Here is a 23,286-nt window from a genome sequence, read left to right on the forward strand (position 1 = left end):
GGATGAAAGCAAAAAAAAAAAAAATTCACTGTATCACTGCATCACTGTCATCCTGTTTTTCATTAATTTACTCGAGCAGGCATCAGTTACATCTCCATTCGTCCCAGCCCTGAGATTTTAGCAGCCTCTCCTTACTCTTTCCCAATGCTGTGATATTGGAGGCTCTTTCGGGGTCAAGGGAATGAGACCCGTCATTGTTACTGTTTTTGGCATATCAAATACGCCAAGGGTGGCTTACTAGGCTCTGCCATAAAAAATTTAGTCATCCTAATCCTCCCTTGAGCTCTACAGTTGAACTTCTTGGGACACAACTTCCCTCAAGGAGAAATGAACTATTTGCTAACAAACTGGCAGAATACAAAAAGATTCTGATGACACAAAAGATGTGTTGTGACAGCTGTAAAAAATAGGAAAACCAAGTAGCATTTACAAACTATCAAAGTAGATAAGTCTCTTCTGTCTGCATTCCTAAATGTCAAGAAAACAGTGGTTTAAAACTTGCTAATTGAGAATTGCCTAGAGGTAATCTTTAAATGGCATATGCTAATCTTAACCAAACTCAAGATAGGGAAATGGACCCAACTTGAGATGCTCACTGGAACCCCCTTGAATTTGAGCCACTGCTTAGGAAGTTCCCTGCACAGAAGGTGAATCGAGCCCAGCAGACCCTTGGACATCTGTCAGTGCTTCCTTGCCTATCGTGTGTGTGTGTGTGTGTGTGTGTGTGTGTGTGTGTGTGTATAAGTTTGTAGATGCAAGCATTGCCTAGGGACAAAGTGCCTAGGGACAAAGCCTACAGACCCACATTTTGATCCTTCCTTTGTCCTCCTTTCCTCTTTATCTCCAACTACACCTAAGCGTCCTTTGGACAAACAGATTCAATGACCAAGGCTGCTTAGTTTCTGTCCTGAGGAAGAGATCCACAGTGCCTATGAGAAAGTTTCCCCTCCAGCTATTTCTTCCTTTACACTGCTGCTCTTGAAATGGGACTGACTTTTCTTTGTCTACAGGGCCTGGTTTTCTGGTTTGAAGGGAAGAAGAAAGGGGATTGTGAGCTTTGGTCTCTTTAAAGTTCTTCCCCAATTAGGCTCTCACTGTACTCAGAAAAAAGTTTTCTCTCTGAGATCAACACAAAGCAGGCTGCCAGAGGCTTGCCCAGGATCATGGCAGTGAGCCGTGGGGGTCATGAACTAGATGATGCAGATATGGACACAGGGATTCAACAGGAAGCAGTGATGGGGCGGAAAGGATTCATCTAGGAATCCATCAAGTTCTGGCAGCACAGCCACCCTGGGTTAGGGAATCAACTTTTATCTTAGATTTTTGGTCCCTCAAAGAAGCAGTCAATCTAGTAACAGAAAGTCAGCAGGGAAGATTGCAAATCTGGAAACATTTCCCAGATTCTTGCTTCTAAGTAGAAAAATTTATTTGCATATCTCCCAAGACTGGCCAGGATAGGTCTTCTGTGTCTGCCTAGGCCAGTGTCTAGATGACCATGTTCACTGTGTCTTACTCGGAGCAGAAAGACTGTTTATAGGAGAAGAGCACATCCTTTTGAGGCTAAAACTGAAACAACAACAGCAACAACATAAAACCCCCTTTCTGAACCACAGCTCTGGCTTGGAGTGTAATTTTTGAGAATATACTTCTCCTTTCCTTGAATGGTTACCTTTGTCTTTATGTTCCTGCTATTTATGTGTTCTGAGAACTCTCTGAAAATCCCTTTTCCAAGAAATGAGCTTGCTCATGGGTGACCCTGCTTATTGAAGCTTCTGTTTCAGCCCTCTCTGGAGGGACCACGAGTCTGATGTTCCCACCACAATCACGATTTTTAACAAGTCTTGTGGGCTGCTGTGCTTTCTTGCTATTCTCCAGCAGCCTTGGACTGACCACTCTCACATACAAACCCTGAGCTTGGCCCATCTCCTTCATCCTTGACATCTTCTCTCCTCCCCACGGGTACCATGGCAGGGCTCTGAGACTGCTTCCCCTCTGCTGCAAAGACAAAGAGACTAGCAGAGAGAGAGAGAGCAGGATGGTGTACTCTTCCCATAGGCATTTGGTAAAAGACACCGTCCTGGTGGGGGGGGGGGGTGGAGTGATAGCACAGTGGGTAGGGCATTTGCCTTGCACGCGGCCGACTCGGGTTCGATCCCTGGCATCCCATATGGTCCCCGGAGCACTGCCAGGAGTAATTCCTGAGTGCAAAGCCAGGAGTAACCCCTGAGCATCGCTGGATGTGACACAAAAAAGGAAAAAAAAAAAGACACTGTCCTTTTACACAGTCCCTACAACTACCACACAGGATTTCTGAGGACAAAATTAGCCCCATTACTCACCTTTTTTGTTTTTGGTTCACACCTGGTGGTATTCAGGAGTTGTTTCTGGCTCTTTATATGGGAATTACTCTGGTAGTGCTCAGGGGACTATTTGGGATGCCAGGGATCCAGCCCTAGCCTGCCCTCTGCAAGGCTGCAACCCACTGTACTATTGCTTTGGCCCTAGCCCAATTTCTGAGGTGGGGAATAAAAGAAGGAGAGGAGATGAGGAGGGGGTTTGGAAGACGAAAGAAGATAGAATGAGGTTTTCATCCTGGGATTGTGGGTGAGGTGGCACCCCAACCCAGGAGGAGTACTGGAGTGCAGAGGAAGAGTCATGAGAAGTGGTCATATGCTCACTTGTTCTTCATCTGTAAATTGGGGGGTTGTGAAGATGGACATATACAAAGAGATTAAGGGGCCAGAGAGATAGCACACTTGCCTTGAATGCAGACAACCCGGGATCTATCCCTGGTACCCTATATCTCCCAGCTCTTCCAGGAATGATACCTGAGCACAGAGCCAGAAGTAATCCCTGAGCTTACTTCTTACTGGTTGTGGCCCCAAAACCAACCAAATAAGGTAAAGGTAAAGGCCCTCCCGTTGATTGTCGATTTGCTCGAGCAGGCCCAGTAATGTCTCCATTGGAGACTTTGTTGTTACTGTGTCTGGCATATCGAATACTCTCGGTAGCTTGCCGGGCTCTCCGAGAGGGGCGGAGGAATCGAACTCGGGTCAAACCAAATAAACAAACAAAAAATAAAGAGATTGAAAAAATGAAAGAGTCTCTGTGTGATGATGACACACAATCATCCTGGCTGGTAAGTCTTAAAGGTTTCTGGAAAATAGTTCTTTCACATCTAACCAAAATTTGTGACTGATCCAAGTCTAGGTGAGTGTCATTTAAGACACACATCATTAGGTGATTTTCTTCATTGTGTGACTCTGAGTATAATCTTACAAACAGAGATGGACTGTTTCACACTATTTACCTCTGCTACTACAGTAGAGTGTACGGTCCATCATGGACCAAACACTGTTAATGAGTATAACCATGATGCTAGTCCTAGGGGTCAGGGAGATAGTCAGGGATCACTGGAGTGTTGTGCCTGGCATACATACAGGCTTGTGTTTGGTCCCTAGTACTGCATGGTCCCTTGAGCACCATTGACTATGACCCTCATGGCCCTTAGCACCTCTCCCACAACCCTTAAGCAGCCAGGCAGTTTAGTTGAGTATCATTGGAAGTAGCCCCCAGAATTTCTGAGCACTGCTTGGGAGGATCATCCTAGAAAATTATTAGCATAAGAACGTTTAAGGTAAAGTATTTTAGGCCTATGGTGCTTGGGGGCCACTCCAGGCTCTGCCTTCAGAGCTCACTTCTGGAAGTATTTGGGAGACCATATTTGAGGCCTGGGATTGAACCTGAACCTCCTGCCTGCTAAACCCATGGAGTGGTCGCTCCCCTGCCTAGGAATTTTAAAAGCTGTGTACAACTGTCAGCACAGACAGAGAGCTCTTTCCTGCATGTACATGGACCACAGCATGTACACGAGCCTCTTAGAGAAAGGAAACCCTCAGCTCTGTGCACTAAAATAAATTGGATAAAGGCTTCCACATCAGATTAGCCACTAGTCAATGCCCAAGAAATTTCAAACTTCTCTCTCTCTCTCTCTCTCTCTCTCTCTCTCTCTCTCTCTCTCAGATTTCAGTTCTGAATAAAATCTTTTTAAAAAGTTAAAGTGTTGAAACCTGAGAGATAGTGCAGCGAGTAAGGTGCTTGCCTTGCAGCAGCTGGTGCAGGTTTGAACACTGGCACCCCAAATGATCCCCTATGCTCCTCCAGGAGTGATCCCTGAGCTGGAGCCAGGTGAAAGCCTTGAGCACAGCTGAGTGTGGTCTCCCTCTCCTGCCAAAAGTGAAACTAAGAAATCTTTTTTAAGGTGAATTATTTAAAAAAATAATACAAACAAATCTTTTTACCAAGAACTTTAGGACCAGGAACTGAAGACGAAGAACTTAATACCAATTGTTTATTTCATCCTCAGAAAGAATTGATAGAGAGCTTAATCCTTTACCAAGTTCTTCCTAGGCTGGGAGTTTCTTTCTCTTCTACTTTCCAATAAAACCTTTCTATTGAAAAGACAGAGAAAGAATCGATAGAGGAAAAGTGAATGTAAGAAGAAAAAGAAGTCATTGAGTAAGTTGGAGAATAGAACCTATGTTTGCATAGGCATATAAATCATAATAATAGTTAACATTTATATGCATGTAAATCATAAATTGCTCGAGGCCCTCCCGTTGATCGTCCATTTGCTCGAGCTGGCCCAGTAACGTCTCCATTGGAGACTTTGTTGTTACTGTGTCTGGCATATCAAATACTCTCGGTAGCTTGCCGGGCTCTCCGAGAGGGGCAGAGGAATCGAACTCGGGTCGGCCATGTTGGCCGCTTGTAAGGCGAACGCCCTACCCGCTGTGCTATCGCTCCAGCCCTAAAGGTAAAGGCCCTCCCGTTGATCGTCAATTTGCTCGAGCGGACCCAGTAACGTCTCCATTGGAGGCTTTGTTATTACTGTGTCTGGCATATCGAATACGCTCGGTAGCTTGCCGGGCTCTCCGAGAGGGGCGGAGGAATCGAACCTGGGTCGGCCTTGTTGGCCGCTTGTAAGGCGAATGCCCTACCGCTGTGCTATCTCTCCAGCCCAAATCATAAATAATAGTTAACATTTGTAAAGCACTTTACACTTTACAAATATTTCCATTCATACCATTTAACCATTTCAAAGGTTAAGCTATTTTAACATTGCCTAAATGAGAATTTGTGCCCAAATGAGAAAAAAAATAGCCTAATTTAAAAATGAAAATAGGGGGTCTGGAGTGATAGTACAGTGGGTATGACCTTTGCCTTGCATGTGGTTGACCTGGGTACATGTGGTCCCCTGAGCCCCACCAGGAGTAATTCCTGAGTACAGAACCAGGAGTAACCAACCCCTGAGTACTGCTAGGTGTGGGGAAAAAAAAAACCTAACCAAGCAAACAGGAACATGGTTGGGGATTGTGGATGTGATGTTTGGGAGCCTCCAAGCAGTGCTCGGAGATGCAGGGGTCCTTCCCAGTAATATTCAGCCATTGAAGTAAGTGGTTCAATGACTGACTTCAAGATGAGGACCTGAGGACGTGGTGATTCTCTTGGCCTGTGTACCAGGGTTTACCAGGGCCACTTGGCTGTGCTCAGGGAAATCCAGGGCTGTATCCAGGGGTCTCTAAGCTGCACCTAGTGATGCTCAAGGGAACATGTGGTGATAGTAATCAAACCAGGTGGTTGGCTACAGGCAAGGCACACATCACTTAATCACTTAACTTCCCGTTAGTCGTCGATTTGCTCGAGCGGGCGCCAGTAACGTCTCCATTTGTCCCTGTCACGTGCTAGTGTAGCCCAATGGCATCTGTTAGCTCCGGGAACATGAAGGGCCTCAAACCGATTGTTCATGATCTTGACAAAGAAGTCTGACCATCTGGTAGGTGGGCGGCCACGCGGTCTTTTGACATCCCGTGGAATCCAATCAGTAACAGCTCTAGTCCAACGGTCGTCTTTAAATCTCATTACGTGACCAGCCCATCTGATTTTCGACACCTTGGCAAATGAGACAGCGTCCCTGATCCTTGATCGTCGACGGATGTCAGAACTCCGGATTCGTTCTCTCATTTGAGTGAAACGTGATATTCCAAGCATAGCTCTTTCTATTCTTCTTTGGGAGACCTGAATAGCATTCTCATCCTGTTTGCGTAGGGCCCAGGTCTCTGAGGCATATGTTAATGCAGGAAGAACAGTGGAATCAAAGAGATGTGCCCGGAGCCGGAGGTTCTTCGTCCTCTTAGCTATTTCTTCGACTTTCTTGAAGGCGTTCCAAGCCGCTCTCTTCCTCCTGCGCAGCTCGGGTGTCAGGTCATTTGTCATGTTGACCTCTCGACCTAGGTACACATAGCTGTTGCATTCGGAGATGGTCGTTCCATTGAGAGCAAATGGGGCATCAGGAACAAGGCTGTTTCTCATAAACACAAGATGTATCAAGGCACACATCTTAACCCCTATTCTCTCTCAATGGTCTTAAAGTGAAGATATTTCAAACAAAATATCAGCAAGTTGAATGATTCAGAATTTATACCAGTAATGAATAAGTGGGTTCACTTGATCACTTGACATTCTGTTAATCATGGATTTGCTTGAGTGGGCTCCAATAACATCTCCATTCATCCCTGTCACATGCTAGTATAGTCTAGTGTCATCTGCTCGCTCCAGGAATACGAAGAGCCTAAAACCAGGGTCTTGACGAAGAAGTCTAACCATCTCATAGGTGGGCAGCCACACATTCTTTTGACGTCTCGTCGAATCCAGTTGGTAACAGCTCTAGTCCAGTGGTCATCTTCAAATCATGTTATGTGTCTCGTTTGCCAAGGCTTCGAAAATCAGATGGACTAGACACGTATAAGTGGGTTATGAATAAAAAATCATACCAGAAGTGCATGGTTTGACTAATAATAAAAATCAAGAAATATGATCATAAGAGCAATAGAAAAAGTATATGATTTTGATCATGCAGAAAAACATTTAAACTCATTCTTAATACTCTTAGGGGCCAGAGCAGCAATACAGAGAGTAGGGTGTTTGTCTCTCATGCAGCTGACTTGGATTCAATCCCCGACAACCCATATGGTCCCCTGAGCACCACCAGGAGTAATTCCTGAGTTCAAAGCCAGGAGTAGCCCCTGAGCATTGCTAGGTGTGATTCAAAAAGTGAATCAACAAATAAGTAAAGTAAAAAATAAAAACTCCTAGAAAACAATAACAGAAGAGAACTTCAATTTGAGAAAAGGCAACTAGCTTCATACTTAATGCTTAAATATTAGTTACTTAGCAGTTTTTCCCCCAAAATCAGGGATAAGCTAAGATATTTATTGCCATTAATTTTATTCGACATTGAACTAAAAGTCTCAATCACTGCACTAATGTAAATAAGAGAAGTGAAGACAAAGATATTGGACAAGAATTAGAACTATCTCTACACATGAGATGATTTATGAGCAATCTTAAGCTGTCCAAAAAACAAAATAACTACTAGAACTCACAACTTAATTAAGCAAGGTTGTAGCAGGGCTAATATTAAAAAATATCAGTAGTGGGCCAGTAGAGCATTTATTCATATGAGGCCGTGGATTCAATCCATGACACCACCACCACCCACCACACACACAAACACACACACACATACATTCACACACACACACACACTTAAATATATAAAATAATATCAACATATATCATATAAAATATGAATATTTTATACACTACAGCAAAAATATTGAAAAATGGAATTTAGAAAGTAAATGTAATTTGTTTCTAATAATACAACATAACTAATAATTAAACATGAGGAACTCAAAAATAAATTTAACACAAGATGGGTGAGGCATCTCTTATGGAAGAACACACAACATTACTGAGAAAAATTAAGAAGACCCAAATAAACAGAAAGACCTACCCATGTTTGAAGATTGGAAGATTCAATATTGCCAGGATGTCAAGTAATCTAAAAGGTGACTAACATCCTAATCATGATGCTACCAGGAATCTTTTGTAAAAACTTTAAAATGCAATGCTACAAACAAGGTTAGGTGTGTCAATCACCTTAACTCTGGCACTGTCTTTTGAGCCCTTTATGCTATCTGACTTTAAAACATGACAAGACAGAGATCAACAGTGAAGAACTGGCATAAGGACCAACAGATTAGTAACAGAATAATAACCAACAGATTAGTAACAGAATAATAAGCACCCTGGAAATAGGCCAACACTGACAGTTCATTAGATTTTTGTGAAAGGTGCCAAAGCATTCATAGGACAAGAAAAGTTTTTTCTTTTCAAGTAGAGCTGTATTAACTAGATCTTCGTAGATTAAAAAAAGTCCTCTATTCCATTCTCACACCAAATAGAAACATTAATTTTAATCGCAAACCGAAATGTATAGTCAGAAAACTTTTAGAGAAAAAAGTGAAAAAATATGCATAAACATATCTTAACTTGGGGCTAGGGAGTGTTGGAGAAACCGCAAAGAAAGAAAGAGGGCGGGGCCGGAGCGATAGCACAGCTGGTAGAGCATTTGCCTTGCACACGGCCCACAGGTTCAATTCCTGGCATCCCATATGGTGCACCGCCAGGAGTAATTCCTGAGTGCAGAGCCAGGAGTAACCCCTGAGCATCGCTGAGTATGACCCAAAAAGCAAAAAACAAAAAAACAAAAAAAAAAGGAAAAAAGAAATAGAAAAAGGAAAGAAAAAATATAAAGAAATCAATAAATTGGTGTTGATAAAAATTTAAATCTACTGGTAAAAGATAGCATTAAGAACCAAAACTGGGAAGCTGATATTGGGAGGAAAGGTTTCCAAAACATCTCAAAAGATTCTGAACTTCCTAGATATATAAAGAACTATTTCAAACCAATAGTGGAAATACAATGCAATCAAAATAGTTAAAAAGATTGATGGGATGTACAGCAGGTAAGACACTTGCTTTGTACATGGCCTCCCCAATTTTGATCCCTGACATCCCTTGTGGTCCACTGAGGCCTTCCCGGAACACAGATCAAGGAGTAATAACTGAGCATAACCAGGTGTGGCACCAAACAAAGCCAAAACAAAACAAAAAAAATGATACTTCACAAAAGACAACATATAAATTGGAAATAGAATCTTTGAAGGTTGCTCCAATATTAGTCATCAAGAAAATGAGAACGGAAATCATGATAGAGCTACCTACAAATAAAGGGTCAGTCATGCCCAGATATAAGTAAGGATGTGGCATACTCAAAGACTACATACTTTCCCTATGACCTGGCAGTTCTTGGTCTAAATATTTCCCCAAGAGAGAAGAAACCATATGTCCCTTACAAGACTCAAAATACAATAGTCAAAGAAGCTGAATGGGTAGAGTTTATGCCCAATTCAATCACTTTAATCAATGGCTGCTGAATAAATAGCAGTACTTCTACATGAAAAAAAAGAAGTTGAATGAATGGATGGTAAAACAAGGGACATGACAACTCTTCATGAATAGGACAATGGAGAAGCAAATGGTGCTATCTTCATAAAATGGAATCCTGCACAATAATAAAGAGGACTAAAATGACAGGTATGCACAGCAACAAGGCTGGATCAGAAATATTATGTTAAACAGAAGAACACAGAGACAGACATGTCTTAAGTGTTTATATGGAAATCCAGCACCAGAAAATCTAATCTACAAGTGGAAGAAGATAAAAACCATGATAGCTACTTGGCCAGGAAGGACTGACTGGAAATATGGCAATGCTCTTTATTAGCTCAGCTCTACTTAGACACGTGTGCTCCAGTGCGTGTAAATTTCTCATGAAAAACCCTGTAAGTTCAACTCAATAAATATTTGAGCACTATAAAAACAGACTAAAGAAGATATGATAACAGGCATAGAGGAAATTAAAATTTAAGTGAGAAAAAATTTAAGTTAAAAACAGAATAGCTGTCAATTTCACCACCTTTATTCAGCACTTTTTCTTTTTCCTTTTTTTTTTTTAATGAAATGAAGTATGAAGTGTTAACAGTGGGTGTCTCAGGGGAAAACCATGGGGAAAAGCGAGTGCTTTGATATTTTTTCCCTACTTCTCTGCTGCTCATTCTTTTAGAAATTTTTTTAAGCAGGCATTTACTGGCTTCTAAAAATAATTTATTTTAAATTTTAAATGTTGTGGTTTCCAGATGCGTACACAACACATGTTCTTTGCCCAAATCACCTGTCTGAAAATAAGATATTTTTAGTCTTAGGCACTTTCTGATTTATTCATAAAGCATTTATTGATTGTCTAAGATGGATAAGGCACAGTGAATTTTGCACGTACACACAGTTCTCCCTACCTTCAAAGAATTTAGTTTGGGATGAAAAATGGTTCACAACAGAAACCACAGAAGGGGTTCTAAACAATGGGCTACATGAGCAACTATGCATATATCCTAAAGAACATCCAAACAGCCGTTTCTCTAGCTCTCATTTTTTCTTTCTATTGTTTTTGTCCATCTCACTATTGACTGCCACCTCACTCCTCAGTAATCCTGTCTTCAGTGACAGAGGACCGTCTGGTGCTGTACATGGGGCAAGATGGACCAGTGTGGGTGACAGTTTGATGGGTTCAAAATCCTCCCTGGAAACAAGCTGGAGAATTTAAGGAAACTTCTGACCTTGTGTCTACATGCAATTTCCTGAAGGCCCACAGAACTATAGCATAACCTATGGCTTTCTAACCCTGCCTGCAGCCAATATGAGGAGAACTTGGCAAAGATGTTTTTCATTGTTCCAAAGTTGCTTTTTTCCCATAGCTGTTTTCTTCTGGCATCCAGTTGCAAAGATGTGACTGGTCCTTCTCTCTCTCTCTCTCTCTCTCTCTCTCTCTCTCTCTCTCTCTCTCTCTCTGTCTGTCTGTCTCCCCAGAAGCTCTAGACTGGAAGCCTCAAGATAATTATTGGACTCTTAGGAGGCTACTTTCCACTGAGGTCTTTCCCAGGAAGACACAGGGGCCATGAGGGAGACTTATTCCATCCCCACCCCCGAAGGTCCAGTGACTGGAGACAGAAGAAACTAAAGCCAGGCCTCCAAGTGGCCAGACCCTGTGGAAGATGTCACCTGCCTGTCCCTCATCATGATACTGGCAATGCCCAGCCCAGGTGAACCCCAGGGATGGAGTGTTGAATTCAATAAATGAAGATGAAACTTCTATTCCGAGAAAGCAAAGGACTCAAAGAAGAGATTGCAGTATATACAAAATGGAAATGATTATGATTCTTAGCCTTGAGAACTCTTAGTTTTACATCCTATGAGTTTTGCATACTAGCCTACATGGAAGAAGTCTCATTAAAAAATAAAATAAACACTCACACATCAAGAAAAAATACAAAAACAAACACAACGTTCCTCTGATTTCCTTTTTTTTTTGTTTTTTGTTTTTTGGGGTCACACCCGGAGATGCTCAGGGGTTACTCCTGGCTCTCCACTGCACTCAGGAATTACTCCTGGCGGCCCTTGGGGGAATCAGATGGGACACTGGGAATCGAACCCTGGTCAGCCACGTGCAAGGCAAACACCTTACCCGCTGTGCTATCGCTCTAGCCCCCCGCCACTGATTTCCTTTTTGACTATATTTCCACAGCCTACAGGAGCCTAAGAGCCAGCTACGTTTGGGAATATCGTTAGACATGGTGTCTAGAGAGAGCTCATCTCTGCTTCCGGTGGTTGACCCTGAGCTGATCCCAGTCTTTCTTGGGACTTTTATCTTCTGACCTGTAAAACTGTAGCCAGATCAGTTCCCGAGGGCTTTTTACTCCTTGTAGCTGCCAGAATTTATGAAGCTTCCTCCACAATTATCTGGGAGGTTTCCTATTCAATATGGCGTCTTCAGGAGGGAGACTGGACTAGCTGTGCAACATTGCTCAATGTCAACCCCCAGGCAAATTGCTATATGAGGTAGGGATGCAGTTTCACAGATGAGGAAACAAAGGCTTAAAAGTTATAAGCCAGAGTGAGTCAAGGCTTTGAAACCAGGTTGAAAAATTTTCACATACCTTGGCCCAGGCAGAGTTCAGGGTGTAAGTTCAAAAAACTTCTTTCCCATCATTTTTGGTGGTTTGGCGGACATATGTGCTTTTTCCCACAGTAAGTGAGATTTTGCTAGAAGCACACAGCATGTGGAAGGTATTAAACAATCATGCTTCAATGTTTGCCCCTGGAGGACATGCTATACCTCTGAGAGCAGGATATTCTAACAAAAAAAAACATAATGGAAAGAATGTTTTCTTTCTGAGTAAAATATCGGTTTTTAAATCCTAGTTTGCTCATCTTAAGTCCTCTCAGGATTGTAACTTTGAAAGATACACTAGTGATTTATTCTCTTTGAGAGTGTCATACTGCAGTACTAGGCCTTCCTTGTTTGTTTGCCAACACAGTGCTTTGAATAAAATATGTGGCAGGCAGGGCTAGGAGAAGCCAAGGACTCCTGTGGTCTCCTTTCTGGGCTGCCAGTGGAGCACAGAGCAGTGGCCAAGATGGGGCTAAGCGGGAGGAGGGAGGAGATGGGATCATATTGACCCAGGACCTGAAAGAGAAGAGGCCTAGACAGAGCCATGAGTAGTAGTTTTCATTCAGTAGGTACTTCTGGTGAGAGCATGAACTTTTCCCAGATGTTCAGAGCATGGATAGAGACCTCAGATGAATTACATCCTGCATGCCTCTTCCTTGTAGATCCCAGTTTGAGTGACCAACTTGTTCTGGCTTGATTATTTTCTGATTATCAATCCCTTAATTCCTGCTTCCTGGAAGATTTTTTTGTCCTGGGTAAACTGGGACCAGTGGTCCCCTCACACAGGATTCATCTTTTTGGCCAGATTCTTCAGCCACACTACTCCGAAGAAGATGACAAAGACCCTGGGGTTGGCTTTGGCATTGTAAAGATGCCTTGAGCTGAAATTTTGTCTTTAAATTCCTGGATTTATTTTCTCTCTTGGGATTTCAAAGCCTCAGAAACTCCTCCTGCATCCACATGCTTGACTTGGACGCGTCCATCCTGGATGAACAATGCAAACAAATGGGCACAGATTGTCCTGCTTCTAGAGACTGGTGTTCAGGACTGTTCTCCCCTCATTTGTTCTTCTCCCTTGTGATCCTGGGCCCTTGGCATCAGGGTGAAGGCAGAAATCTTGAACCTCAGATATGAGAGTTGGGCATGACCTCACTCCCTGCTCGAGAAACAAGAATCTGAGTGGTAGCTTCCCAATCACCACGTGATCACATGAAGGCTTGGTTAACACTTATTCTACTTTCCCACTAGGGCCAGTTTTCCCGTTATCTCAGCTCCCCTGAGAGATCAATACCAGCATGAGGAAGCTGAAATTTTAGCATCTCTTTCCTGTGGGAACATTTTATTAGCAATCGCCAGAAAAATGGTACCAATATGCAGCAGACAATTTCTGCAACACACACAGATGCACATATATAGAAAGAAAAAAAATTTTGTAGGAATAAATTCACTTTGGCAGTTGAAAGCAGAAGTTTCACCATCTGTCATGTGGAAGCTGGAGATTCAGGAAAGTCAATGGTGCCATTCTGAGCCCAAAGGTCTGAGGAAGGGAGGTGTGCCTGTGAGCAAGTGTATGTTTGTGATGGTATAAAGGCTGTTATGTGTCTGAAAGCTCTAGTCCCAGAGCTTGAAATGTTTAAGAAGAGCAGAAGAAAGATGGTCAACTTAAGCAGAGAGAAAAAATTCAAATCTGCCTTTCTTCAGATTTTTTCTTCTATTCCGACTCTCAACAGATGGAAAGATGTCGTCTCACATTGGTGAGTGACCTTGCTTACTGTTGCTCATTCAGGGTTGATCTCACCTTCATGGACACACCTAGACATGTTGTTTTACTGGCTATCGCGGCATCCTTGACAGTCAAACTGATGCATAAAATTAATTCAGACTGTTGTTTTATACTACACTTGATCTTAGCCAAAAGGCCGAGAAGTGACACTACTGCCATTACCCAGCTGTCGCCACACTTCAGGACGCTTTCTGGACGTGGCCGTGCGACACATCATTAGACACTAAATACCCATCTTCAGGAATTGTCGTACCATATTTGATAGGGTTCAAATATGGTAACACCTACAAGGGTGATTAGAGGTCACCTAAAAGCCTCTATCCCTCTCGGAAAGACTGGCAAGCTACCGAGAGTATTCCGCCCGCACGGAAGAGCCTGGCAAACTATCCGTTGTGTATTTGATATGCCAAAACCAGTAACTACAACTGGTCTCATTCACCTGACCCTGAAGGCTTCACCGAGATGGCAGCACTGAGAAGGATGAGAAAGGAGAGGCCGACAAAATCTCAAGGCTGAACTAGGCTGCCACAACGAAGGAAGACAAAAATGATTGTCTGTACTTTCAATGCACGTACACTAGCATCAGATGCATCCATTGAGGAGCTGATGGTACAAGCGTGAATGATCAAGTACGACATCATTGGTCTGACCGAGACAAGAAGGCACGAATCTCACCATGCCGTTTTCGACACTGGAGAAGAATTGTTCCTCGGAATATGCGATAAAAGAGATGTCGGAGGCGTCTGTGTCCTTGTCAACACAAACTTGGCCAAGAGCATTGATTCATTCGAATGCCTAACAAGGCGAATCGGACGTTTACATTTGAATAGATGTGGCTAACTGCCTGCAGTTTCTATCTTCGTTGTCTACGCACCAACATCTCATTATGATGAAAGAGAAATCGAGAAGTTCTACATGGAGCTGGAGAAGTTCTATAAAGAAGACCACACTTTCTACAAGATCATTGTGGGTGATTTTAATGCCAAGATAGGACCGAGAAAATCAGCTGAAGAACTTCACATCGGGACCCATGGCCTAGAATGGAACGAACAGGGTGAGAGACTGTCTGAGTTCATCATGTCGACCAAGACCATCCATGGTAACTCACAGTTCCAGAAGGCAGAATCTAAACGTTGAACATGGGAGTCTCCCGGTGGACGATTCCACAACGAAATAGACCACATCATATTCAATCGACGGTTTTGCCTGACCGATGTCGCTGTTGTCCTAAAATTTCGAACGGGATCAGACCACCGTCTACTTCATGCAAAATTCTACTTCACAGAGCGGGGAGAAAGGGCTGCAAAGTTCAAAAAGAGAACTCCCAGAATGACCACCAACTGGGAACTCTTTGGCACTATTGCGGCAACATGGGAAGATGCCATTGTTGACAACATTGACGAGGAATATGATCGACTGGTTCAGCACCTCCATGAATGTGCGAGGAACGCCAAGAGAGAGATAGCCACCAAAAAAACGCCTGTCTTCGAAAACTCTTGAGCTAATTCGCCAGCGTGGTTTGGCGCATGCCTCAGGCAACCGCAAGCTAACGTCCGAGCTCGCAAAGCAGTGCAGAGATGCGATCAAGGAAGACCTCAAAGAGAGAAGAGCAGAAGTACTGGTAGATGCGGCAGAAGCCGGGAAAAGTATTCGTAACGCCCGCCTGTCCTTCGCCAACTATAAGACCAAGATGACTGCCCTCTGACATCCTGATGGATCCATCACATCCTCCAGAACGGCAATGGAGAAGATTATCCATGACTTCTACTCAAATCTCTTCGATAGCCATGTCCACTTGCCGACATACCAAATTCCACAGGATGGATATGTCATTCCCAACGTTCTCCCTTCCGAAATCTGACACGCCATTTCGTCGGTAAAGAAACAAACAGCACCTGGCCCAGACAAGGTCAGACCTGAACACCTGAAGAACCTGCTGTCAGTACTCATCAATACACTGGCTCGGCTCTTCACACGCTACCTGTCTGAATGCAAGGTTCCGTCCCAATGGAAAACCAGCAGGACCGTACTACTGTTCAAGAAGGGAGACATCCATGACATTGGCAACTATCGCCCGATTTGCCTATTGTCTGTCATCTACAAGTTGTTCACTCGAGTCATCCTAAATAGGATTGGCAGAACACTAGATGAAGGACAACCATGCGAGCAAGCAGGGTTCCGCAAAGGATTCAGCACCATCGACCATATCCACACAATAACCAAACTTATTGAGGTTTCTCGGGAGTTCAAGATGCTGCTCTGTTTAACCTTCATTGATTTAAAGAAGGCCTTTGATTCTGATGAGACAGAAGCGGTCATTGAAGCCCTAGCCAATCAGGGCATTCAAGCCCAATACATCAAGATCCTCCGTGAGCTGTATTGTGGATTCACTACCAGGATCTCACCATTCTACAAAGAAGTGATCGTTGATGTCAAGAGAGGGGTTCGGCAGGGTGATACCATTTCACCGAAACTCTTCAGTGCCACCCTCGAGAACATCATGCGACGACTGGAATGGGAAGGAATGGGAGTAAAGATAGATGGTCGGCAATTACACCACCTCCGCTTTGCTGATGACATTGTTTTAATAACACCAAACATCAGCCAAGCGGCACAAATGCTGGCCGACTTTGACCGTGAGTGTGGAAAGGTAGGACTACAGCTGAATCTTACGAAGACAATGTTTATGAAAAACAGCCTCATTCCTGATGCCCCATTCGCTCTCAACGGAACGACCATCTCCGAATGCAACAGCTATGTGTACCTAGGTCGAGAAGTCAACATGACAAATGACCTGGCACCCGAGCTGCGCAGGAGGAAGAGAGCGGCTTGGAACGCCTTCAAGAACGTCGAAGAAATAGCTAAGAGGACGAAGAACCTCCGGCTCCGGGCACATCTCTTTGATTCCACTGTTCTTCCTGCATTAACATATGCCTCAGAGACCTGGGCCCTACGCAAACAGGATGAGAATGCTATTCAGGTCTCCCAAAGAAGAATAGAAAGAGCTATGCTTGGAATATCACGTTTCACTCAAATGAGAGAAAAAATCCAGAGTTCCAACATCCGTCGACGATCAAGAATCAGGGACGCTGTCTCATTTGCCAAGGTGTCAAAAATCAGATGGGCTGGTCACGTAATGAGATTTAAAGACGACCGCTGGACTAGAGCTGTTACTGACTGGATTCCACGGAATGTCAAAAGACCACGTGGCCGCCCACCTACCAGATGGTCAGACGTTTTCGTGAAGATCATGAACCATCGGTTTGAGGCTCTTCATGATCCCAGAGTGAACAGATGCCATTGGGCTACACTAGCACGCAACAGGGACAAATGGAGACATTACTGGCGCCTGCTCGAGCAAATCTACGACTAACGGGAAGTTAAGTGATTAAGTGATAAGTTGTTTTATATCCCCGGAAGCAGGAGACAGCAGTGATAATAAAATGAGTAGTAAGTGGGCCTGCCTACTAAGTATGATATCCACTGTCCACTGTCCTCCCATTGTTCATCGATTTGCTCGAGCGGACCCAGTAACGTCTCTATTGTGAGACTTCTTGTTACTGTGTTTGGCATATCAAATACATCACGGGTAGCTTGCTAGGCTTTGCCATGCAGGTGAGGTACTCTCAGTAGCTTGCCATGTTCTCTGAGAGGGGCGGAGGTATTGAACCTGGGCCGACTGGGTCGGCTGCGTGCAAAGAAAATGCCCTATCCGCTGCGCTATCACTCCAGCCCAAGTATGATATATGAATACATGTAAGTTTATTATTCATTTCTAAAAGAAGCCCCCATTTATAGAGGAATTATACAGTAGTTAAAGCATTTGTAGCTTTTAATCCTTAAATCTGACACTTAAAAAGGATAATGACATCTTGTTATCTTCTCTACCTAGTGGTAGAGAAGACCAACCATTTAAATAGGTTTAAATGTGAAAATTCCAGCCTTGTTGGGTCCAGTAATTAGCCTTCTCTTCCCAAATGAAAAGATATCTACAACATCACATTATCCTTGCTAAAACAGAGTTAAGGACAATATAATTTAAGACCACCCTATCACTTTTGTTGGCTATAGTTCATACATGTAAAATAATGGTACTGTTGAGAAAACACAACCATCAGACTCTTCTCCATGGGCCAGTGAGGCTGGAGACAGAATAAATCACAGCTAAAGGTCATGTCTTTATTTTTCACTCAGAACGAAAAAAAATGTATGCAGTATAATGTTGATTTTGGCTTAACTAAATGCTTCTTTAGTGAAATTAATTATAGGAATTAAGTTAAAGGAATTATAAATAGAATACAAGATCAAGGACAGCTTCAAGGAGATAAAGAGAGAAGCACATTTCAGACATTTGTACAGCTTTCAATGTGGGAGCCTGAAACTACATGCAGTTGGCACTTACATGCTTATTGATTGGGTATAAGAAGTTCTGCAGTTCCAATCTGGAAATTAGGTAGAGTGCTAAGTACACAGGAGGCACTCAATAAATTCTCTTGTACAGATCTGTAAAACCCCAAATGAGGCCTTGTCAGTTCCTCTTACTTCTGCATTCCTTCCTGTTTATATCCATCTAGTTTTTTGTTTGTTTTTGAGTTGCACCCAGTTGTTCTCAGGGCTTATTCCTGGTACTGTGCTCAGCGATCACTACTAGTAATGCTCAGACCATATGGAGTGCCAGGGATAAAACCAGGGACTTCCACATGGTAGGCAAGTATTTAACCTATTTTATTGTCTCTCTGGCCTCCCTATTCCTCTAGCGGATACTTTGAATGTGGAGGTCAACTTACCTAAGTCATTAATAATGAAGATGTCAGTCACTGGAGTTAAAGAAAACTGGCCTTCTCTTCAAGCCAACCACAGGAAAAGGAAGTACACATATGTGGTGCTTCTGATCCAACTAAGGCTGTTTACACTTGACCCCAAACTCAAGTTCTTAGTCACAACCATGAACCTTTACCATGGGGGTAGAGTGTATTGACAATTGCCACATGGCTCAAGAATTTTCTATACTAGAGTAATATGTTCTTCCATGATCCCTTTGCTCCCTCTAAAGATTAAACCATTTTTTCTAATATGATTTTCTATGAAGTTTATTAAGAATGGACAGTCACTGAGTTTTTTCATTCACTCACCTCACTAATCATGCTCTTAACTCTCATTTGCACCTCCTGTCTCTAACTACTGGTTTCTCTTCTAGATCCACTATAATCACAGAAAAAATAATACATCTCAGATGGCAGCAGTTCCTATCTTCCGACTCTTGTGTCTGTGAGATCAGCTGGTTTTAATCATGTGATTAACTCAACGCAGAACTCAAACTCTCACTGAATAACCAAGAGTCTACTTTTTAAAAACTAATAGTGAGAATCAGAGACCACAGATGATGCTAAGGAGACCAAGGAAGAGGTTAACCTCAAATACTACAACCCACCGCCATATACTTCACATCCCCCTTGTTGGATAATGTTCTTTCTCCCTTATATGCTGCTTTCTTTTTTGATATTTCCTCCCCAATTCTACTCCATTGGAATCCCTATTTTCATGCAGGAAAATTGAGTCCCTGCTCTCTAGTAGGGAAGAGAGCAAAGCAGAATCTCCTTCCCCTGCGCCAGGCTGTCTTCACCAGGGCCCCTCAGAGGGGGGCAAGTTGAGTTTCCCTCCCCGCCCCAAGTCGAGCCCCGGAAGCAGAAAACCTCCAGAACCCAGCAACAGTCATGCTCAAGGCCACTCTCTACACGCTCAGAGGAGTCTCACGCATGAAGAAACCGGCAGAGGAACCCAGGTGTGCGGGACCCGTGGCTGAGATCTCCAAGCAAGCCTGCTCGGATCAGAACTGGGCCTCCTCCACCCAGGTCCCCCGTTTTTCAGTAGCTTGGCAGTCACATCCACAAACTGCCCCCCGGTGTCATGTAATCTCATCAACGGCCAAGATCCAGAGACTATAAAACAAAGCTCCCGGAAGAGAGCCATGCAGTATTTCCTAGAGCCCAAAAGCCTTCGCCCCTCTCGGAGAGCACGGCAAGCTACCGAGAATATCCCACCCACATGGCAGAGCCTGGCAAACTACCCATGGCATATTTGATGTGCCAAAAACAGTAACAATGACAGTCCTCATTCCCCTGACCCTGAAAGAGCCCCAAATATGCCATCGGGCTATAGTGGCATGTGTCAGGAATGAATGAAGACATTACTGGCACCCGCTCGAGCAAATCAATGAACAACGGGATGACAGTGGTACAATGACAGTGACACTCTCTAGTATAAATGGGTTTCTTTGTCTCTCTAAATCTTTGCTTTTGCTCAAGAAAGTTCCCCCAAACACCTCCCCAACTAAAGATTTGCCCGACAAGGAATCTCATATAATCTTTCTCCAATACTATTTCTTGACTATTCATCTTGTGTCAAGCAAAGGACTTGGCATTTGCAGATATCATTGTAATAATCTCCTAAGATAAGGTTACTTATGAGTTAAGTATTTCAGTATCACAATGTCCACTTAATGGATGAGAACACTAGAGTTCCAAGAACACTTGCCAAAAGGCAGTGTCTGGGTCTTTCTTGCAGCTGCCAAGCTATTGGTTTCTGCCCAGTGGATTCCTTGTTGCATTCCAGCTAGTAGTTGCCTCAAACCCTTATCAAGTCCTTAATTCAAGGCCAGATGGCCTCTGCAGTTTCTGCAAAATAATCTTCTCCATGGGCCTTCCCTTTTGTAAAGAGCTGTTATACTCTTCCCTCCTATTGTTAAGGCAGCATTTTTTTTTAAAAAAATTACTTTTTTTAATTGAATCACTGTGAGATAGACCCTTACAAAGTTGTTCATGTTTAGTTTTCAGTCATACAGTATTCCAACACCCTTGTCTCCACCAGTGTACATTTCCCAGCACCAATGTCTCCAGGTTCACTCCCATCACCCACTACCCCCCCCCACCCCAATCTGCCTCTATAGCCTCTATATATTTCTTCTCTGTCTCTGTCTCTCTCTTTCTCTCTCTCTCTACTTTTGGGCATTGTGATTTGCAATATTGATACTGAAATGTTATCAAGAATATCCCTTTGCCTATTTTTAACACTCAGTTCTTGTCTAGCATGATCATTCCCAGCTATTATTGTCACACTGGTCTCCTATATCTTACCTACTCTCTGCTCCCCACACGCTTGTGGTTAATTCCAACCCTTGACCAGTCCTCCTAACCCCTTATTTCCCAGGCCATGGATATTAGTCTTCTACTATATGTATTTTTATATACCACAAATGAATGCAGTCATTCCATATCTGTCCCTCTCCTTCTGACTCATTTCACTCAGCTACATATTCTCCATGTCCATCCATTTACAGGTAAATTTCCTGACTTGATTTTTCCTAACAGCCGCATAGTATTCCATTGTGTAGTTTCTTTATCCACTCATCTGTTCTTAGGCACTCAGGTTGTTTCCAAATTCTGGCTATGGTGAGTAGTGTTGCAATGAACAAAGGACTGCAGTTGGTGTTTCTGCTGTCTGTTTTTTGCCCCCAGGGGTATATTCCTAGAAGTGGTCACTGTCACTGTCTTCCCACTGTTCATCGACTTGCTCAATCGGGCCCAGTCACATTGTGAGACTTGTTACTGTGTTTGGCATATTGAATATGTCACGGGTAGCTTGCCAGGCTTTGCCATACGGGAGGGATACTCAGGCGAGATACTCTAGCAAAATGCTCTCAATAGCTTGCCGGGCTCTCTGAGAGAAGCAAAGGAATCGAACTTGGGTCGGCCATGTTGGCCGCATGCAAGGCAAATGCCCTACCTGGTGTGCTATTGCTCCAGCCCCCCCAGAAGTGGCATTAGGCAGTAATTTCTTGAGCAGCAAGTGCTCTAAAGAAGCCTGGTATATGTCTGAATTAATTCCATTTAATTCTCCCAAATCTGTGAGATTGGTCTGACAAAATTTAGAAGCATCCCTCTTAATTCAACCCTTCCAGGTTTAAAACTCCCATGGTGGGGCTGGAGAGATAGTGCAGTGGGTAGGGCATTTGCCTTGCATGAGGCCAGCTCAGGTTTGATCCCTGGCATCCCATATGATTCCCCAAGCACTGCCAGGAGTAATTCCTGAGTGCAGAGCCAAGAGTAACCCCTGAGCATTGCTGGGGGTGACTCAAAAAGAAAAAAAATGAGTAAAACTCCATAGTGTCTTTGACTTCATTCTCTTTCAGGCTTCATGTGGGACCCTCCTGCACTTTTCTCGTAGAAGGTTTAATCTGTACAACTCGGAAGACATCCTGCACATAACTGTAAGTATCTGGACTTAGAAGGACCATCGTTGGGAAATGACTGAGAACAGTGCTCAGGGTGCCTGTGCTATTAACTTTATAACCCCAAACCGAGATTTTTGACTTTTACACACACACACACACACACACACACACACACACACACACATACACACACACATGTGCATGTGTGTGCACTTCAAACAAACAAATGAATAACAACAACAACCAAAAAAAACCAAAATAATTACCCAAGGCCTCAATTCTATAGGATTTTCTAGAGTTTGTAACCTGATTTTGGTGAGAGAGTCAGGGAAATTTGTAGGGGTACTTGACACTCTGGCTCTTATAAACTGTGAGATTGTGAGGTCTGCAGGCATCTCTGCAGGAATATAGGTACTCACCCCTTTCCTGCCCTCCCTGCAGTCTTGCAGAACCTCAGGAAAAGGTTATAAAATGTAGTCTTTGTCTGGGTGTTGGTGTTTGTTGACTACGGGCCAAGGTGTATTGGTATATTTACTCATTTAACTCAGTTACACTGTTACCTCATGTGTTTCCAGGAACAAAACTATCCAGAGAATAAAGGCTCACCTGTCTGTGTATGTCTTCACCAGGAATCAAATAGTCACAGACTGTGCTAAAAACAGAATTAGAGACAAACATTGAGGTTAACTGGTAGATACCAATTTCCTGAGTCAGGTAGGATGAGATGATTTAATTTAAATTCCCTCATTTGGATTGGACTTCATAAGAACATTTTGTGGCAATCATGGTCGGATATAATCTATAATGGGTATCTCATGTTGGTCTGTAGGATTTAATAATCTGCAGTGGATTATACCAGAATATACAAATAAAACGATTGATAGATTTTGTCAAGAATAGACAAAGGGAAAATATGTGCATAGAAGAACATCTTGGATAGTCACTTGTCACTTGTATCACTTGTCATCATGTTGCTTATCAATTTGTTTGAGCAGGTGCCAGTAACGTCTCCATTCATCCCTGTAGCGTGCTAGTGTAGCCCAATGGCGTCTGCTCGCTCCAGGAACACGAAGAGCCTCAAACCATTCATTCAGGATTTTGACAAAGAAGCCTGACCATCTTGTAGGTGGGCAGCCACGCATTCTTTTGATGTCCTGTGGAATCCAGTATGTAACAGCTCTAGTCCAGTGGTTGTCTCCAAATCACATTATGTGTCCGGCCCATGTGATTTTCAATGCCTTGGCAAAGTAGACAGAATCCCTGATTCTTGATCATAGATTGAGGTCAGAACTCTGGATT

At 43.3% G+C, this 23,286-nt stretch overlaps 1 pseudogene; it reads right to left on the reverse strand.

Moving 5' to 3' along the window:
• Positions 1-13,774: 13,774 nt before the first annotated feature.
• On the reverse strand, positions 13,775-13,905 carry LOC130038555 (uncharacterized; annotated as a pseudogene).
• Between the last annotated feature and the right edge of the window lie 9,381 nt (positions 13,906-23,286).

Source organism: Sorex fumeus, unplaced genomic scaffold, assembly GCF_029834395.1.
Source record: "Sorex fumeus unplaced genomic scaffold, SorFum_2.1 ptg000006l, whole genome shotgun sequence".
Taxonomy (NCBI): Eukaryota; Metazoa; Chordata; class Mammalia; order Eulipotyphla; family Soricidae; genus Sorex; species Sorex fumeus.